The sequence below is a fragment of the Dasypus novemcinctus genome, chromosome 2 (genome assembly GCF_030445035.2).
Source record: "Dasypus novemcinctus isolate mDasNov1 chromosome 2, mDasNov1.1.hap2, whole genome shotgun sequence".
Taxonomy (NCBI): domain Eukaryota; kingdom Metazoa; phylum Chordata; class Mammalia; order Cingulata; family Dasypodidae; genus Dasypus; species Dasypus novemcinctus.
Genome location: NC_080674.1, coordinates 87,586,871 through 87,603,424, shown reverse-complemented (window position 1 = coordinate 87,603,424; position 16,554 = coordinate 87,586,871). Strand labels below are relative to the sequence as shown.

Genomic DNA, 16,554 nt, shown 5'->3' with positions numbered 1-16,554 from the left:
CACAAACTTTCTCCCAGGAGTGGGGCATAAGGAGCTCTAAAAGCAGTTTTTGTTCATGTAATTTCCAGACCAGCCAGTAGATATCATTTGTTGGTACATCTTTCCACACGGGTGTATCTCTCAGTTTTCCACTGTTTTTGTCTGGCCAGAGCCAAGATTCAAAGTGGGCTCCAGTGGCTGAATTCACTGAAGAAAAGTCCCCCAACTGCCCTTTCTTTTCCCTTGTAACAGCTGGCAGGGAGGAAACTGTCTCCTCTTCTCTCAGTCAGCTCTAATGAGCCAGGGGTTTTACCCCTGTGAATATCTTGTGGGTGTGGGAGGGGAGCCCTTCCTAGCAGTGGGGAGATTTAGTAACTCACAGTTTGTTGTTTCATCTTCTTCTCTTTCTGTCCCTCACCCTCCTAGGAGTTGTAAAGCACTGTCCTGATCTACTGGCCATCCAAAGTCCCTTAGACAGCTTTTGGATCTTTCTCCATTGTTTTTGTGAGAACTGAGCCGTATCTGTATAATCCAATGCCATATTTCCACCATTCCTATCTCAAGGTGTCTCTTAGTACTATTATTCCTTATAACTAAAGTCAATGGGAAACTGCAACAATTCAATTTAAGCAGGACTACAAATGGCCCAGAATCTTCAGCAATGAAGTTTTGGGTCACTCCACCAGGTGAAGAACGACAGGCAGCTGAGGTACTTGCAGAGGGTAAAGGGAACATGCAATGGGTATTGGAAAAAGTTAGTTATAAATATGAACTATAACACCATGGCCAGTTATAGAATTGAGAATTGTAATGGTCATGATTATTTCTTCCTTGGTTTACCATGAGTATGTGCGCACATATACACAAAACAAATATCTTTGTGTTCTTCTTTATCTTATCCCCTTATCATGCTACACAAGTTGTATTAGTTCTGGGTCATAATATTGAAGTTATAGGATATCAAGTTTAAGAGTGAATATTATCCAAAGTCTTGTACCCTACTCTGGAGAGAGTTAGTATGTTTCTGGCTGAACACAGGACAGTTGAGTATTGTTAGGTGAAAAATGTGTTTGTTATTATTTTTATTTCAAGATTAATTATTGTTTAAGGTGATGTAGATGGCTGCCAAATTGGCAAGGGGTGCAATGTGATATTTAGGTTCATGTTTCAACTTGGCCAGGTAATGCTGTTCAGTTGCTGGTCAAGCAAACACAGGTCTAATTGTTACAGTAAGGACATTTTGTTTACTTAAATCATCAGTAAGTTGATTTCATCCATGGCTGATTGTGTCTACAGTCAACTGAAATTACTTTTAGCAATGAGAAATATCTCATCCAATCAGTTGAGGACCTTACAAGGAGATGTGATTTCAGCATTGAGAGAGGGAATTCCCATCTCTACTTCAGACAGCCAGCATCTCCTGAGGAACTCATCAAGAACCTTCCCTGGAGTCCCTGACTTGCAACCTGCTGGATGGAATTTGGACTTACGCATTCACACAGTCATGTTAGACAATTTTACAATATTTACAGATATCTCCTGTTGATTCTGTTTACCTAGAGAACCTTGACTAATATGTCTTACTTTTAAAAGTACTGTTCATCCTGGAAAATTGTTCTTAGCAATAAGACAAAAATCTACTGCACAGAACTTGATTTTCCATAACTCTAAACTCTAAAGTATTCAGAATTTGTGTTAAATTGGTGACTGATTTTTATAGCTAAGCTTTCTCAGAAGCCAGGGGTCCTTACACAGAAATTTCACAAAGCTAAAAAAATTGTGGACCAATGTCTTACATGTTGGCCTTTGTTGAGGTATTCTGTAGCATTACAGAGTAAACACTCCAGGGCTCTTGTTGTTTGGAAACTCATATATCAGTATGTGTACAATATATTCAAATGAAGGAAATTATTCATAAATACAGGAATTAATATTGCAAATCTATGTGTAGAGCCATGGAATAGAATGATAATTTTATCTAAAGGTGCAATAAATTATGAATGGGAATAGTTTCTTATTTTTTTGAGCCAATAAATGAATATGTGATCTTATTAACTTGCATTTCTCAGAGTCCTCAATCAAAATTTTAGATATAAACATGTGTCTCTGAATTTTCAAATATAAAATTTGCATTCAAAGCAAATACACAGAAGAAGATAATAGCTCCCTGAACCATATGTAACTGATGTGTTAAGCAAGACCAGCCAAAACAATATAACCAAAACACAGCTTTATTTTTATTTCCTTCTGTTGCTTTAAATTGTATTCAGGAGTGGTAGTTCCCTGCTTGGATAAAAATATGAAAATGCCCCGTTGATTTTCTGTTTGCTTTTAGATATCAGGCAGAACTATGAGCGCTTTGATTTCAGAGCTGCAGCCTCAATCCAAAAATTACAATCTCTAAACAGAAAAGCACAAAGGCCATCACTTTTGCGTGTGTATGTATGAGATTTCCTCTTTCCCAGCTGAGGCATACCATAATCTGGCTGCTTGCTGTGCTTTATATTTCAGTTCCCCATCTAGCATTTCTTCTCTCCTTCACTACTAATTGAAGTTGCTGAATCCTCCTAGGATGGACTCTGCACAAATGATGATTAGAGAAAAAAGGCATAGTCTTACACTGTGGGTAAATTTGTTACCCAGGTTTGCAGATACACAGCCTTTTTCATGCATTTGCCTTCATATTGGGACTCAAGCTGAAACTCATAAGATCTAGTCCCACTCTTATCTACAGGTTCTGACACCTCCACTTCACGCTGACACTCCTTTTTGGAGTCCTTTTACCTTAACCAGCAGGTCCTCTTGGCAAGACTCGAAGCAGCACCAAGATAACTTTCTCTCATGTGTGACCCACATTTGCCCCTTGGGAAATACTCACTGTCCTCCCTGACTTGCCTTTAGGTGGGAATAGTTTCTAGGTAGAGTAGCTGAGCAGGCACCTTGACAGGCAATGCCCCCTGCCCTCTAAATACCCTGAGATGGAAGTGAGACTCAAGGCTACTGTATCCCCATATACGGGAAACATATATCAGGTTATCTCAGTGATAAGGGGTTATACTATCTCCTCCCTTTCCCTCCTGGAATTCAGAGGTAGGGCTCAGACTCCAGCTCTCTCCTAAGAAATCTACTTCCAAAACTTCCCTTTACTCCTACTTATGGCTCTGATATTCTGGTTATGAATGAAAGACTGAGAATTGTGAAACTACTTCTTGTCAATTTGCATTTTCATCTTCTAACTCACTTGAGAATTTCTAATTTTATCAAGATGCTTCAGATGAAACTTCCAATTTACCATTTGGTCTACACATTATCAAAGGGTCATATAAGGAAGACTATGCATATTAAACTCAGCTCCTATAAAGAATGGTTTTAGAAGATGCTAGCAGCATATATTAAAAAGGAAAAAAGAAACTCTATAATGCATTATTTAGTAATAAGATTAATCATAACTTTGTTTTTATGCCACCCTTACAAGGATATATTAAAATAGATTTTTTTTCTTGGCCTTAGAGTATGGTATACTGGTCTTTTATCTGAAAAGTTAAATATATATATATATATATATATATATATATATATATATGTATGTATGTATGTATGTATACTGAAATTGTCAATTAGTCTAAAAAGGGGCAAGGATCAAAATCAAAAACATACATTTCTATTTTATACTTTGCAAATGGATAAAATGGGACTTATCTCATAGTATATTTCATTTTATGTTCCTACTCCCTGTTTTACTTCACCTCATCTTTTGTTTTTTCCTCATGTATTTCTGATGCAGTCTATCTTATTGTAGCTTAATGTATGTGTGTGTGTGTGTGTGTGTGTATGTGTGTCCACCTAAATAATTCACTTGATTATGGCAGGTTTTGGACAAGCAAACAGATTTATAATTTATGGTTTTGAAAACAAATTTTGCTGATTGAAATTACTTCAAGTGTTAGCCACTTAAGGGCACACACATCTCAGGAAGGAACCAGGAGAAGCATTTATTCTTTACTGGGCAATAATGTAACACTTTTCACAGCACAGTGGAGATAATTAAGAAAAAAGTGATTAATATGAGAGAATATTCTAAAAACATTATATTTAACAATACGTTGACTAAATTCTTTTAAATATTAAACTTTGATTATCATTTTCTTTTCATTATAATTTTGTATTTCACATAAATGTATTTTAAAAATACCTCATTCCAATTGTTTTAGAAAAAAGTATTGAAACATATTTCAAACAAAATATTTTAAGGAATACTGGTTATGTAAATATCCATAAACCAAGGACTAATGTCATTTTTCAATTCATAATGGAACCTTCCCAAAGGTATTTAAGAGGTAAAAAAATGAATATACAAAGAGACGCACATTCTGTTACAGGATTTTTCTTGAATCCAATTCCATTTTTTACTGGTATCATTTAAAATATGCTTAATAACTGTATAAATGAAAGGTTTCTTTCAGAGTCTAAACTGTTACTATTATGTAGATTACAAAGTGGTTTCGTAGATGAGCTCTATTAGAATAATCTCTGAAGGAGGATGGCTGGATGGATGGATTCAAACTATTACACATTTTAAAGGGACATAGTAAACTAATAAATGACAAGTAATTATCATTTCCATTCCCATAATTATGTAAATGCTCCCCAGGAGGACATTTGTTGTGAATTCAGTCATTGAAATCACCCTTCCTTCTGTTGACTCAGGCTGAATGCCTTTGAAGATCTGATTACTAAGCACATCATAAGATATACCATGTGATGCTGTCAGTTAGCATTGCCAAAGGAATGTCATTGTGAAGCTCCTTTGTTGTGAGCAATATTTTAGAGGAAATAGTCAAAGACTTCTATGAGGTGTGCTGAACTCTTCTAGCACTGTAAGTAGTAAAGGCTCTTGAAACAAATCCAAAGAGCATTATTGTTCTGGTTTTTTAAAGCATTACTCAACATGAGATTATTTCGGTCAATGATACAAAAAGATTTACAGAACATTTGTGTCATATTTGCATTGGAAAGATCAAGAAATATGCTCCTTTAAAAACAACACTGTATATAATCTTAAGTGAGATGATTGTGAATTCTAGATTCTTATCCTTCTTTCCTGGGAGTGGTTATGCACATTTCTGAAGAATTCTCCTAATGTAAGAATATGCATTAAATCTAATAAAGAAGAATTCATACAATTGTATTGATATTAAGTCAGTGCTAATTTAGTTAACTGATTTTGTTTAAAATACTATGGGATATCAAATAGTGTAGCAAACAGTATTATTAAACATTTTAAACAGGCTTCAGTCTGAAATACTTTTTACTATTTATCTAGTCAATCAGTCTTAATTAATGATCTACTCTGTGTCACACACCACAAAGAAGCTCTGAAGGAAACAATAAAAAAAGTGAAGGATGTGAGGATTCTTTTAAATGGATGGACATAAAAACTTGGTGACAAAATATTTTGTAAAGAATTTAAAAAGCAGCTCTAAAAGAACTGGTAAGCAAAAATTCTAAGGTGCCATGGAAGATACACAAAAGAGAAAGAATTGGAAAAAGATAGTTGTAGGACTTAGGAGTCAGCATGTGTTACTCTTATCCTGGTAAATGAGTTGATGGAGAAGTTAGAGGGAGATATTCCAGATGAGAAATATGGATTCAGCAAATGAATTAAAGGTTGCAGGATATCTTCTCTGTGTGACATCAATAAATGGAATGGTCTACAAAACCTCTCCACAAACAGGGACCGAGATGGGAAGCTATGAAAGAGATGGGATTAGTATACACGCTATTTAATAAAAGGAGATACCACCAAATGCATAGAGGAAAACTGATTGAGAGATGTAGTTAGTCAGCTCAAAGTCATATTAGTGGAAACACCTGCCTAGCATTTATTAAATGCCAGGCCAATTTCAGTGATTTTTGCAAAGATCAGTGCCTTTATCCATCACCTCTGAGATAGACACCTTTTCTTGCATTTCAAATATGAGGCACATTGTGGAAAGTCACACAGTTGCCCTTTTATGTGCTTTAAACATCATTGCTATGCTACCTCTCTTCAGTGAGACCACTTTTGAAATAACCCTTGAAATAATGTTTGATCAAGTCATCAACATGCAAACAGGCAACACTTAATCAAAAATTATCAGTTCAATCATGTGTAAAATTGTCTTCAGTCATTCATATCTAGGCAGTCTGAGATTACAGTTTATGCTGAATGCTGATCATAAAGGAATAAGAAATATTTATGGTCACCTCTAGTTACTATTAAATATATATTTGCCTGAAGGTATATTATCATCATTCTTCTTGTTCTGGACTTTATTTCTTTACTTTTTTATTAATTGATCATCAAATACTTAATGAATACCTATTGCTGGGGTAGTCAGGGACACATCTCAAGGCTATCTCCAAGCCCTTGCCTAGCTGTGCCTCCTTTCCTTGTGCCTCATTATGCTTCCATTCTGTAGCCCAGGGGATATGTTAGCTCTAATAGAAAGGCCTGACTACCCTTTAAACCTGGAAACCTGGAAAAAGCAATTTCAGCTGCTTATTAGGAACTTTCAGTAGCAGGCCCCCCTTCCCCTGCAGTTGTAAAAATACCCTGCCCTCAGGCAGCATAGATTATCTCTGTTCCATGACATGAAGCGGGACACCTGGTGCTGCCATCCACTGATACTTGCCCGAGCAGTTGGCATCCCTGGGAGAACAGCTACAATGGGATCTCTTCTGCTGCTCTTTGGGACATTTTGTGCCATATAAGTATTGAAGTGGTCATTTGTTAGAAGTTTCTGTAGGGCCTGAGTCTGTGTTCCTATGATTCAACATATAGTAACTTGCTCTAACACGTATGCTGTAAGTACTAAGACATCAACAAATCCTAAATTATGTTTGTTGCCAGTTTTCATACGATCACAATCTAGTATTTTTAACTTCTTCGTAGTCTTTCCTGTACCAAGTGCCCTTATTGTATCTTTTTACTCTGCTTTTAAATCAGCTTTCGGCAAAGAAATTAAAACAAATTAACACAGATATATCATGACTCTTAGTATTTTAGGTAGTGATTCTTCATAAAACCAGTTTCCTTTTAGTGAGGATCAAGTTTTAATTTATACGGCAGAGTTTTAAGAAACATCCTGAATAACAAAACACATTAATGATAAAAAGGTTTTCCAAGAGCTTCAAAGTTTTGCATCAAAGAGTGGTCACTAATAAATAAGAAAGCCCAGATAATTGGGGTTATTGTTATATCACAGATGAACTGGTTTGAATTGATTGATTCTAATACTAAATTTGTAACAAACAACTCATCAGTGATCCATATGTGCCTCTATGATTTTTTTCATCCATTTAACCTCAATCCCTAAGAACAACACATTGACAACCCCCAGCCCACTGTTGTGTAATAAATTTACATAAATGCTTTTAAGCATTATATTTCTTTCTACTTCCTGAATTTCTCAACATTCTTAAATCAATAAATTTTTTTGTATATAGTTTTGGCTCACTGATTTTATTTCTGCTATGTAAACTTCCTTCATTTTGTGATTCTAAAATTTATATTTTTTTATCAAATCTTATTTATTAAGTATTAAGATTTTTAACTACTTGCTATTAAAGATATATTTTATTTGATAGATTTTATTACTTGTTATTAAAAGCTACATTGTTATTATAGAGCATATTTTTATTAATATACTTATATGCATAGCGTTTGTACCTTTGAGATTTTATATATCTATATAGATATAGATGTATAGTATGTGTACAGTAGTTATATGTGAGTTGCAATGTTGTATAATAGAGCGTTCCAAAATTATTCAATTGAATGGATGCTGGTATCTCTCCTACCAACATGAATTAAAGTTCATTCTCCCTACATCCTCTGCCAGCACTTGATTTTAATTACTCAAATTTAAAAAAAGAAAAATTGTTAATTTGGTCTCACTCTCTATCATAAGAATATCTCTCTTTATTAATGAGGTTGACCATTGCTTCATGTATGTAAATTGCCTAATCTTAATATTTTTCCATTACTTGGATTTTCAGTTCTTGGCTTCCTGATTTTCATTATTACTCTATATCTTATATGCATCTTATGAATATTTTCTCCTGTTCTAGCACCTTGTTACTTGTTCATATTTCTTTAGGTGATACAAACGTAACATGTAAATTATCTCCTCAATTAGGACACTACTTGTTGCTGCTGCTGTTTTAATTTGGAAATAATTTCAATCTTACAGATAGTTGAAAGTGCAGTATTAATGACATATTTTTCCATTGTATTGTACATTGCCAACGTGATGCCCCATCACTCCCAAATACTTTCATGTGCATTTTCTGCACACTAGGATCTTCCTGTTATATAACCACAACTTAATCATTAAAAATCCAGAATCTGACATTGACACATTACTGTCATCTTAGTCTCAGGCACCATTCAAGTTTTACCGGTTGTCCCAATATTCTAAATAGCAAACTTATCTGGTGCAGATGCTGTGTCACATTTAGTTGGTTTTCCCCTTTACTTATAAGTAAATGAAAATGAACTAAAATTGGTTTCCAAAGAAGATATACAAATGATCAATAACCCATGAAAAGAAGTTTGATGTCATCAGTCATCAGATAAATGCCAATCAAAAACACAATGGGATACCATTTTATATCCACCAGAAAAGCTATTTTAAAAAAATGGAAAATAAAGTGTTCAAGAGGCTGTGGAGAATTAGAAACTCTCACATATTGATAGTGGGAATGTACAATAGTGTAGCCAATGTGGAAAAAAATTTTTAGTGATTTCTCTAAAAGTTGAGTATGAAATTACCATATGACCCACAATTCCCCTCGTAAGTATATACCCAAAATTGAAAACCGGAACTTCAACAAATATTTGCACACCAATGGTAATATAGATATTATTCACAACTGTGGAAAGGAGAAAATAATCCAATCATCCATCAAGAGATGAGTGAATAAATAATATACTTATATACATTCTATGAAATTTTGTTCATAAAAAAGAATGAAGTTGTGACACATGTGATGAGATGGATGAACCTTGAAGACATCAGGCTCAATGAAATAAGCCAAACACAAAAGGACAAATATTGTAATCTCTCACTGATATGAAATAACTAGAATAAGCAAATACATAGAGTCAGAAACTAGAATAGGGCTTACCAGGGGCTGGGATGGGGCTAAGGAATGGGAAGTCCATGCCTAATTGGTACAGAGTTTCTGTTGTTGATGGTAGCAAAACATTTTGAATATAATTAACACCACTCAACTATACATTTTAATGTTGTTAAAAGAGGAAAATTTAGGTTGTGTGTTATAAAAATAAATGTTTAAATAAAACCATAAGTCTATATAACACAAACAGTCTATGGACTATAGTTAATAATGTAACTATATAATATTGTTAATCATTTGTAATAAAGGTAACACACTAATGCAAAGTATTAATAGGAAAAACTGATTGAGTGAGGTGGATATTTGGGAACTCTTTAATATTTGCATGATTTTTCTGTAAACCTACAACTTCTGTAATAAAAATGAAATAACATTTAAAAATGTCAAATGTGCTAACATAACTTTCTATCACTCCAAACAAAGACCCTATACAAATTAAGCATTGACTCCCCATTTTCTACCCATACCCTGTCCCTGATAACCTGTATTCTAGTTTCTGACTTTAAGAATTTGCCTATTCTACTTAGTTCAGATAATCCATCCTCCCTCTATTCCCATTCCCAGGTAACCACTAATTTGCATTCTTTCACTATAGATTAATTTGTATTTTATAACTTTTTATATAAATGGAATAATACTGAAAGTACTATGCTTTGCCTAACTTTCACTCAGTATAATAATTTTGAAATTTATTCATATAATGTGTTTCAATAATTTGTTCCTTTGCATTGCAAAATTGTATTACATGTATGGGTATAAAATATTTTATTCACCTATTGTTGAACTTGGGTTTTTTCCAATTTGAACTATTACAAATAAAACTTTCATATATAAGGATTTTTGGACACAGGCTTACAGTTCTCTTGGATAAGTATCTAGGAATGGAATGGCTGGTTTATATGATATGTACAGAGGGAAATTTTTAAGAAAATGACAAACAGTTCTACAAAGTCATGTATCATTTTACTTCTGTATTAGTCGGCCAAAGGCATACTGATGCGAAGTACCCAACGTCTATATTTATTTGGGGTAAAAGCTAACAGTTACAAGGCCCTAAAGAGTCCAACTTAAGGTACTGTAAGAGGTACTTTCTCACCCAGGTCAGTTGCCATGCGTTGAAGTAAAATGGCAGGCCTGGTTTCACCTTCCTTCTTCCTCTTCAGGCTCTATGGGCCCAGGTTCTTCTGATCTCAGCTGTATGCTCTGTTCTCTTCAGCTACAAACTAACAGACAAATGGCTCATCTTTCTTCCTGGGACCGCAGGATCAAAATTCTCTCCTCTGCAGTGTCTATGGTACTTTCTGTGTGTCTTCTTGAGTGAGTGTCTGCTTCTATCAGCCCATCAAGGTGGTGGTGACTCAACCCCGAGTCACACAACTACTGACTTGTGGTTGAATCAAACCCCTAATCTTGATTTAATCAAGTAAATGTTAAACCTTTGAATTTAATAGTATCAAAAGGTATTATGCCCAGAGGAACAGACCAGTTTACAAGCATAATCAATATCTTTTTCTGGAATTCATAAATAATAGCAAATTGCTTCAGCCAGTTTGAATCCTTGTCAATTTTGGTACGGTTAGTCTTTTTAATTTTAACAATTGAAATGTTTGTTTAGTAATATCCCATGTGGTTTTAACTTGCATTTCTCAAATAAGTGACATTTTCTATTACATATTTTATGTTTGCTATTATAAACACTCTTTGATGTAATATTTTGTACAATTTTAATTGTTTATGCCCCTGTTATTTTTCAGTTGTAAAGGTTTTTTTATACGTGCACATAAGTCCTTTGTTAGATGAATGTTTTACAAATATTTTCTCAAAATCTTTGGCTTGCCATTTCATTTTCTTATCAGCATCTTTTGAAAAAAATAAGTTTTTAATTTTAATGACATTTATCAACTATTTTCTTTATAGTTTGTGTTATTGTAACAGTTTGGCAAAGTTTATGAATTCCAAAAAACAAATACTAGATTGTGTTTGTGAACTGGTCTGTTCCTCCAGGCATATTAGATTGAGAGGTTTCACTTTTAAATTATTAAATCAAGATTAGGGCTTTTATTTGACCACATTATTAAGACGACTTAGTTTGAGTCCCCATCCCCTTGGCGAGAATAAAAGATTTTTACAGGTCAGTAGACACACAAAAAAGCAGATACACAGCAAGAGAGAGTGCTCCATAGACATGGCCCCGGAAGAGAGATGAAATTATTAGTCTACAGCTGACCTTGTAAAGAAAACAGAGCAGCAGAACCTGGAAAGAAATGAGCCCACGGGACAAAGACAAACATTATGCCTGCCTACACCTGGGACAGGAAAACTCTGTCCACAGAGCCTTAAGAGAAAATAGGAAGGATGAACTCTCACAGACATGACACACCATCTTATTTCAAGAGAGTTTGGTGAGGAAGTAACTTTGAGTTGGATGCATTATCGCCTTGTGACTGTAAACTTCTACCCCAAATAAATACTCTTCATAAAAGTCAAGAGTTCTGATATATTGCATCAGCACCCCTGGGGCTGACTAATACAGTTATATTTTTAAAAGATTTTCGTCATTCAAGGACATTAAAATTTTGTTATTTTTTAGTAATCATATACGTTTCTTTATTACATTTTCATTTCCAGAATTTTTGTTTATTTTCTTTTTATCTTCCATTTTTTCTCCTTATCAGCCTCATGTTTTTCTCTACTTTCTTGAACATATTCAATATAGTTATAATAACTTTTTAGTGTTATTTTTAATTAATACTCTTTTCTGTGCCACTTATTATTCTTTTCTGTTGGTTGACTATTTTTCCATCATCATGAATCTTACTTTCCTGGTTCTTTCATGTCTGGTGATTTGTTTATTCGATTCCAGACATTGTGAATTTTACATTTTTGGGTGGTAAAATCTTTTGTAAACTTCTCAGTATTTTTGAAGTTTGCTTTGAGCCTCAGTTAAATTATTTTGAGGCAGTTCTATCTCTTTGAGAATGACTTTTCAGCTTAATGAAGCAGAGTTAGAAAAGTCTTTACGGGTAATTTTTCCTTACTACCAAAGCAATAGCTTTCTGAGTACTCTTTTTTAAAATCAATTTTAATGATACATGTTAATAAAGCATACAGTTCATCCAAGATGTACAACCAATAGTAATTGCTATAGTTACATAGTTGTGCATTTATCACCTCAATCATTATTAGAGCATTTTCATTATTTCAATAATAATAATAATAATAACCAAAAAATATACAAACAAACAAGAAAACTCCTTACCTCTCAATCTCTCTCTGTCCCACAGTACATAGCTGCTGTTTCTGGTATTCTATCCAAAATGTATAATCAGTGGCTTTTAGTATAATCACAATGTTGTACATTCATCATCTTAAAAATTTTAGAAACATTTCCTTACTCCAAAAAGAAAGACTCCACACCCTTTGGCATTCCTTCCTCAGACCTACATAACAACTAATGAGGACTTTTTGATGCCCTCTGTCTTAGGATTTTCTACTGTGGATGATGGGAACACATAAGCAACAAGGACCTACTTTTCTGAACTTAGCTTATAACACTCTGTCTCCTACTGACTAAACTCTGCATCTTCTCTCAGTTCTTCAGATATGCTAATTTACCCCGTTTCAAAGGTCCAACCCTAAGATGGCTATTTATGACTTATCCATCAAGTACCATTTTAAGATGTACTTTTTCAGGAAAAATTTCTTAGCTTCTCTAAGGTAAATTGAATATTTATTAACATTTATTATTATTATGTTTTCATGTGTGTATATGCATTTGCATAAGTTATGTAATTATCCCTAATTAGAATGTATTCTACATAAGGGCAAGTTCTGGATGATTTTTATCAATAATAACTATATTCTCAGTTATTTTATAGAATAAGTAGACATCCAAAAAATTCTATTAAATAAAAAAGAAAAATGAATTATTCATTTTCTTCAAAACTCTAGAATAAAGTCCAGCTATAAGTTGCCCTTTTATTTTTAAATATTTTAAAATATGTGAACCTTAGTAAAAAATCATTGAAAAATATCCCCTCACACATCATTGGTTAAAAGGAATTATTTAACATTCTTAGATTAGAGTAACAGTTATGTTCCTCATTTTTGTTACTCTAGTTTGATCTCTGCTATTATTGTTGTCTTAAAATTTATTTCTATTTTAACATTATGAATATCTTCTTATACCTCGGTCATATCTTCAACTTAGTAACAACTTTGTAACCTCAATTTTTGTTTTGTTTTTAAGTTTTTTCCTTATTTTCGTTCAGGTTATATATTATTATAGTTGCTGTGTCCTCTTAAATATTAATGAAAATACAAATGAAGGTGCCCTAAAACATTCTTCCAGTAAATCAGGCTTTTACCTGTTAGAGTTCATTTTCTTTAAACTATATATTTTATTCATAGAACCCAAATTTTAGCAGTTTCAAAGCTCGACAGGTTTAAGAAAGAACATTTTTGTTGTTATTCTTTTTTAAAAATGTTTGATTTTTATTTTTATTGAAGCTTTAGGTTGCATAAATGTTACATCAAAAACATAGGGGATCACAATGTGCACCACCCTCTCCCCCTCCCACACTTTCCCACATTAGCATTTTTGTTATTCTTAAGAATTGACTTAAATAACAACAATGGTTGATTTGGCTTTTGTCATAAATTGGTACATATCCACCCACAAGTTTTGAAAAAGAATATCCAGAAGGGAAGGAAAAAAAAAAGTTCAAAATTCCAGTAGCCTACAGAATACAATTTAAAAATAAAATATGCTATTGGACATGCAGATAAATAATTGCCTATAAACTGATGTAAAAGAAATCCCAATGCAATTGACAATTACTGGTTTTCTTCAGGATAAGGCAATTCACATTGATAAAATTTTAGGACATCTCCACACAGTATATAAAGAGGTCATAATAATTCTGAGTTTGTGATTCCATAACTGATCCTTTAAACATACCTTTTTTTTGTAATTACAAATAATGTATTTTATTTCATCCCCGAAAACAAAAACAAAAATGTTAACAACAAATAAAAGAGACTATTTCAATTTTTTCTTGGTAATAGTATGTATTTAATTTCTTCACTTAAAGATGGAGTGTAGAGGAAAAGTTTGGAAAGCAATCTTTCATGAAATAATATTTTCTCATACTTATTTTAATATAATATTAGAACTATTGCTGCTGCATATGGTAGCATATTTTAATAATGAGTGATACAATATCCAAAACTAAATTCAATATAGTCTAAATCCAAAAACCAGCTGCACTTAAGCAGTTATTATAGAATAAGTACTATGAAATTTTAGGGAATTATTTCAGCAATTAGATTTATTATAAGGAAATTTAAATAAAGGTGTACTTTCTCTATAATAGAAATACCAAAGATTAGGACCGCTTGTGCTATATATACAATAGCTATTTTCCAGAAATGATAATTAAACTTCATAATTTAAATTATATTTTAAATGTTAAGTATTTTAAGTGATATTATATAAAATAGGTATCTAATGTATCTGTTTTGTAAATTCAAAATTTCATAAAGCAGAATACTCATATAACATAAAATCATGTTGACATTTTCCAAGTAACACACATCTCTTTAGTATAATTACCTGGCTAAAGTTCTCAATAGTCCCAGTCTCTCAAATACCTCAATTCATCTCACCACAACATAATAAAAGCCAAAATTACCCAAATACAGAAATAATGTGCTTTCTTTTAAATTAAAATCCACTTAAATGGACTCATTTTTGATGGTCATTGTATATACTAAATTTGTCTACTGTAGCCTGTTTGAATTTTTTGTTGAAGTAATTTTACATAATTATAGATTGTCACTAATTTAAGTGGCAATTTTCCATAAGAACATAAAATCCTTGATACTAGCAGCCAAAATGTTAGTTGTTTCTTGCTAAGGTGCAGGTGCTTTTTTCATTCTCAAACTCTATATGTAATATTCATAGTCTTAGGAAAAAAAAATAGGTTATCTATCAAATTCCAACTTTAAACTCTTTCTTTAAAATTTACCATTTGTCTCTCCACCCCTTGGCATATATGTGGATGTGTAAAAAAAAAAAAAAAAATTAGTATGAGAAGGCATCATTTATGAAGGGATTCCAGACCTGTTTTCTGAATAGTCCAGAAACAGTTTCTCTAAATTCAAAGGAAAATTTTGTGAAAAAGAAAGTAATAAAATGATAATGTCTACTTCTAGACTATGTCTTCAGCTGGGGAGTGGTGCTCATTATATCCATTTATATAACCCACCAAGGGAGCAGGGACTGAACCCTGAGTCACGCCTTACTGAAGTGGGCTAATCAAAGCCCTAATCTTAATATAATTCAATCAAAGCCATCTTAGTTGAATCTAATAAAATCAAAGGGTATCACACCCAGAGGAATAGACCAGTTTTCAAACATAATCTCTCTTTTTGGAATTCATAAATAATCTCAAACTGTCACATATGGTGTATTACATTAATTGATTTTCTTAATTTGAACAATCCTTACATATCTGGGATTAATTCCAATTTGTCATAGTGTATAATTCTTTTAATGTGCTACTGGATTAAATTTGGTAGTATTTTTTGGAGGATTTTTTTTTCCATCTATATTCATAAGTAGTATTGGTCTGTAATTGCTTGTTCTTGTGTTTATCTTTATCTGGCTTTCCAATTAGAGTGATGATGCCCTCTTAAAATGAAAAAGACATTGTACTAGAAGTTCTAGCTAAAGCCATTAGGGCAGAAAAAGAACTAAAAAGAATCCAAATTGGAAAGGAAGAAATAAAATTTTATAAAACTTTCCCTAATTACAGAAGAAAAGATCTTATGTATTGATTATATGTATATAAAATGCTGAGAAAACCATAATATATCTATTAGAGCTAACCAACAAGATGGATGAAACCTGAAGACATCACGTTGAGTGAAATAAGTCAGACACAAAAAGACAAATATTGTATGATCTCACTGATTTGAAATAATTAGAATAAGCTAATTCAGAGAATATAGGTTACCAGGGACCTGGGGTGGGCTATAGAATGGGAAGTTAATCCTTAATTGGCACAGTGTCTGTTTCAGTGATGGAAATGTTTTGGAAATGAATGATGGTGATATTATCACAGCATTTTGAATATAATTAATATGACTCAAATATATATTTGAATGTGGGTTCTTTTTATTTCTTTTTCTACTCTAATTGCTTTAGCTAGAACTTCTAGTACAATGCTCAATTACAGTGGTGTCAGTGAATGTCCTTGTCTTCTTCCTGGTTTTAAGGGGAAAATATTTCAGTATTATATCATGCAATACAATTTATCTGTGAGGTTTTCATATATGCATTTTATCATGTTGAGGAAGTTTTCTTGTATTCCTAGTTTCACTATTCTC

At 32.9% G+C, this 16,554-nt stretch overlaps 1 pseudogene; it reads left to right on the top strand.

Moving 5' to 3' along the window:
• The first annotated feature begins 640 nt into the window (after positions 1–640).
• The window catches only part of LOC101432865 (elongation factor 1-alpha 1 pseudogene), an 86,371-nt pseudogene continuing 70,457 nt past the window's right edge, over positions 641–16,554 (top strand).